The sequence below is a fragment of the Diospyros lotus genome, chromosome 3, assembly GCF_014633365.1.
Source record: "Diospyros lotus cultivar Yz01 chromosome 3, ASM1463336v1, whole genome shotgun sequence".
In the NCBI taxonomy this organism is placed as follows: domain Eukaryota; kingdom Viridiplantae; phylum Streptophyta; class Magnoliopsida; order Ericales; family Ebenaceae; genus Diospyros; species Diospyros lotus.
Window position 1 is genome coordinate 534,506 of NC_068340.1, and position 5,319 is coordinate 539,824.

The 5,319-nt window shown below is 37.2% G+C and overlaps 1 long non-coding RNA gene across 3 annotated transcripts; it reads right to left on the reverse strand.

Annotated features, from left to right (window-relative positions):
* Nucleotides 1-359: 359 nt before the first annotated feature.
* LOC127796672 (uncharacterized) lies at nt 360-4,817 on the reverse strand. 3 transcript variants are annotated; one of them, XR_008022047.1, is made up of 3 exons: nt 4,649-4,817; nt 4,003-4,296; nt 360-875 (listed from the first exon to the last, which is right to left on the reverse strand). It is a non-coding gene; the product is annotated as an uncharacterized LOC127796672 (long non-coding RNA). The 3 variants fall into 3 exon arrangements; XR_008022046.1 differs by having other exon boundaries at nt 4,003-4,817; XR_008022048.1 differs by having other exon boundaries at nt 360-1,574; nt 4,003-4,817.
* Nucleotides 4,818-5,319: the final 502 nt, after the last annotated feature.

The following is a 5,319-nucleotide window of genomic DNA, read 5'->3' on the forward strand; positions in this document are numbered from 1 at the left end:
TCTCTGATTTACTTCTTCTACTGAAATCGTGAGACTGAACAGTGGGGGCGCTCGTGATGGTGCGATAACCAAAAGAATAATAACAAAATTATGAACAGTATATCCGTAAAGAAAAATCAAAAGGTGATCATGCATGTAATTTTTTATTAGATTAATCATTAGATGATCTTATTTATCTGAGAAATATTATTTAAATCATTAAATAATTATCTCCCAATATTTATCTATTAGAAAAAAAATAATAATTATTTTTCAAATTGAATCAAACTAATTTGATAGGATTAGTTTGAATGAAGATAGACATTTAATCAATCTATAAATAGAGAGTTCCTCTATTATAAAAATAACACAATTATACAGACAATAAAAGCGGATTGGATCCCCAATCAAGTCCAAATTTGAAGGCACACACCATTATTGTATATTTGACTGATTGATTGGAAGCATCCTAATCAACTTTAATACAGGTTTTTCATACAAATAGTGGTTGGAGGTAAGTGTGTTTTATTTAATTTTTCTAAGAGTTGGTATCATTGCCTATTGTATCTCTACCTTATTTATTGAAAATATCATTGTATAATGATTTTTGATTGGGGAAATATATTGTTATTTTCTGCAAAATTTTGGTATGTTTATTGCTTGTGTTTGAGACAAGCTGGAATGTCGCTGGCAACCACGTATGTCGCGGCCATTCATGTCGCTGGTTACCATGGGTTGCTGCCGATTTTGGGTCATTAAGCATGGCCGCTATGAGTCTCTTGTTTTCATCCTCCGCCATTGTCACCGATTTCAATCCCTCAGACCGCGGCTTTTCGATTGCTTGGCCATATCTGAATGGCCATGGCTTTAAGTTTTGCCATGGCCGATGGCCAAAGCTGACAAAAATAATGACATAAAAATCAAAAGCTGAGAATAATAACAAAGTTAGGAGCAGTATATCCGCAAAGAAAAATCAAAAGCTGATCATGCATGTGGTCCTGATGTGGACAGACAGATTTTTAATCCAAGAAACAGGACCTGGATAGGATAGGTAGACAAGAAATCAAACGGAAAACAAAAATCATAAGAAAGTATATAATTTCAAGTCCACGAATGTCAACAAGACAACAATATTGATAACCTTAAAATCAATTCAACTTCTACCGGTCCCCAACATATAGCTAGCTGACAAAAATAATGGCCTCCAAGAAAACAAAGCAAAATTGATATTATATATATAAATATATATATATATATTGCATGCATGAATATACATACATACCGTGACACTTTTTCAAGCTCTATAAATTCAAGCCACTCAGCTTTAATTTCTACCCGAACAATTAAACTTCAATGGAAAGTGGCATCTTCCTATCCTATTTGATCATTTTGTCGTATATAAATTAATGGCCGAGCTTTTTTATGACTTCTCTGGCAACAAAGTCGTCACTGGAACCGAATACTACCTCGTACCAACCATCAATGGACACGATGGTGGTCTATATGTTGAACGGATTCATCACTGGGTTAGCAAATGCTATTCCATCCTACCGACTACAACTATGAAGTAGGCATTGTGTTGATAGCAGAAGCACCTACAAAACAAGGTTAGTGTAAAAAATCAAAACTAAAAAAAGTAAACCGATAATAGTAACAAGAAGAACACGAAGTAAACTCCCTATTTCGGCCAACGAATGATAGTCACGAAGACAGTGGATCAAAGCTCAGATCTAGGCTATTGAACCACCACTTAGGCAATATCGAGAATAGATGCACCAAGCCCGAATGAAAAACCCAACCACCCAAATCACCCTTCTCTCTCGGCCAAAATCGAAACCCCCTTGCCAATAGAATGCTCTACACAAAGTAGACTCCACAAAGGAAAAAGAATCACGAAGATAGGGCAAGAAGCAAGAATGAATCAATCGTAAAAGCTTACCTCCTAAGATTCGGCCATATCGAATATATAGAGAAGAAAATTGACGAGGCATGGTCCAGAAAATGGCAAGGAGATCACCGCATACATCATCAAAAAAATAAATTAGCAAAGAGATGTTGCACGAAGCGGCAAGGAAAGCTGATGAATGAGGAGGAGACATCGTCACCGATAAGAGGAGAAAGAGAGATAGAGAAACTAGAGTCTCCAAAAGAAAAAAACAAGGTATTTATATGAGGCAACTAGGGCATCCAACAAATGGGCCTCTAAAAAAAGATGGGTCATCTCAACAAAATGGGCTTCCATAACAAATAGGCTTGCACAAAGCAATAGGTTGGGCTTCTCCATCTCTTGAGCAAATGGGCTAAGGCCCAGTTCTCTTCAAAAGAGATGGTAAATGGGCTTATGACTCGACTTCTAATTGTGTTGTCAATAAGTGATGATATGGGTTAATGCTTCAATCACCGGCCGAAGCCTATGAAGATTATACCTGCTCGAAACATCGTTACTACCTTGGGCCTCATTAGGAAACACAAACTCAACAATCTCCACTTTGATTCCTAATGAGGCCAACACACACAAGCAATAAGAAACTAACACATGCAACAAATGCATTCATCCACACAGGAAATAGATTCATATAAACATGCAACAAATGCATAAACTTGAGCTAGCGCTCTCTCCATCCCACTTAGGTTAGGATTTCACTAATCTTCCCACTTAGGGTAAGATCTCTCTCATCCCCTCACTTAGGCTAGGATTTCTCTCATCTTCCTACTTAGGCTAGGATCTACCTCATCCTACCACTTAGGTTAGGATTGACTCTCCACCTTGCTCGAGATGGTGGAAATAAGGATACTCGACCTTTCTCTAAAACGGAATGACGAACACACAATCCTTATCCATTGACTCATAAGAGGTAATCACATTTGCCTCTTCATGATCTCTCTCAATTTTTTTCCTTTTTTCAGCATAACAATTCTTAATGAAGTGTCCGGCTTTCCCACAACTGCAACACTTCTTACCATTCCCTTGGGTTTTGGATTTTGACATACCTTTCCCTTTCTTGCTACCTTCCTCTTGATTGACCTCACCATATTTTCTCTCATTCCTTAATTCCATTTCCTTACTCCTAAGAGAATCTATGACAATTTCATATGTTAACGTGTCCCTACCATATTTAATGGCATTTTTAACTTCTTTATAAGTATCAGGAATGACATTCAACAAAGTAATTGCCTTGTATTTCTCTGACACTGTTTCACCACAATTTATAATATCTTGAACCAACTTGTTAAAGACATCTAAGTTGTCATCTAGATCTCTAAAGGGGTTAATCTTAAAACTAAATAAACTTTCAAGCAAATAAAGCTTATTAAGGGTGAATTTCTTAACATATAATTTCTCTAATTTTTTCCAAAATTCTTTAGTGGTCTCAAGTTTTCCTACTTTTCATAAAACTAAGTCAAAAAAATGCAAAATTATGGAAGAAGAAGCAATTTCATCAGCTTCTAGTTTTTGTTTATCTGTGAAATTTTCAGGATATTTTTCATCTATAGCCTTAGAAACCTTTAACTGTACTAAGATACCCTTCATTTTCTGTTGCCATATTGAGAAATCCCCCTTCCTATTGAAAATACCCATCTCAAAGTGATGTGTGGTCATATTCACTAAGTATATGTACTACACAGGAAATATGCAGCCTAGTTAACTTAATGCAAACACATAGTTTAAATTTAACTAAGGCAGCAGATTCACAAAGGGATAACAAATCAAAATAAGAATAGGGTTAAACAAATACAGATAAACTGATTTTATTAACAAAAATAGTATTCTAAAACTGATTGCACACAACAAGCTATATAGGCACAGAATAACAAATATCACACAACAGATTATCTGAATAAATTGCACACAACAAATTATATAGGCACAGAAAGGAATTTCATAGAACAATACGGAACATAAACTGTAGAAAAAATATCAAACACAACTAATACTAATTTACTAGGCTAGATCTCAAATATGGATCTAGTATGAACACGGGTCAGAGCAGGAACAAATATGGAGCAAAATAACTGACCTACCGGCATCCATGGGCCGCCGCCTGTAACGACACGCGCCGCCGCTGGCCAGCGAGTGGGCTTGCACGAGCCAGTCAGGACGGACCTCCTCCGAAGGTCAATCTCAGCTATGGGGTTGGAACACCCCAAATCGAACTTAGCACAAAGCAATCGAAGGAACACAAAACCAGATTTTAAACGAAACCCTTACCGCAAAATCAATCAGGAAAACTAAGAGGTTTTTCAAATCTTAGCTTGAATCGAGACTACCCAAGAGGCAACCCACGCTCTGATACCAATTGTTGATAGCAAAAGCACCTACAAAACAAGGTTAGTGCACAAAACCAAAATAAAAAAAAAGTAAACCATTAATAGCAACAAGAAGAACACGAAGTAAACTTCCTGTTTCGACCAACGAATGGCAGTCACTAAGACAATGGATCAAGGCTCAGATCTGGGCTATAAAACCACCACTTAGGCAACACCGAGAATAGAGCCACCAAGCCCCAACGAAAAACCCAGCCCCGAACCAACCAAATTGCCGCTCTCTCTTGGCCAAAACAAAAACCCCCTTGCCAATAGAATGTTCTACACGAAGTAGATTCCACAAAGGAACAAGAATCACGAAGATAAGGCGAGAAGCAAGAATGAATCAATTGTAAAAGCTTACCTCCAAAGCTTAGGCCATACTGAATATATAGAGAAGAAAATTGATGAGGCGCAGTCTAGAAAATGGCAAAGAGATCATCGCATACATCATCAAGGAAACAAATCAGCAAGGAGAGGTCGCACGAAGCAGCAAGGAAAGTCGGTGAATGAGGAGGAGACATTGCCACCGATAAGAGAAGAGATGGAGAAAGAAACTTGAGTCTCCAAAAGAGAAGACAAGGTATTTATATGAGGCAGCTAGGGTATCCAACAAATGGGCCTCTCAAAATAGATGGGCCATCTTAACAAAATGGGCTTACATAACGAATGGGCTTGAGGTGTACAACTCTAATTAGTGTCCCACCCTTGAGGTTGAAGATTATCAAAGCTTCAGATGCTCACCAAGTTAAAGAAGCAAGACTCAACAAGGATATTGCTGTTGTGGCTTAGTGCCAACTATTTATCTAGATAGTTTGTCCGAGTCCTTTTTGTTGTTAGAAATAAATTATAAGGATATTAGTTTAAGATCCTTATAGAGCATAAATAAAGCTCGTAATAAAATAATGGACTTGCTATCTATTTTTCCAATTTCAATCAAATTGTTACAAATGCATACAGATATATAGATAATAACATATTGACCAATGGGTTATCTAATGCACTCCATAAAGGTTCTCCACTCACTACATTTGC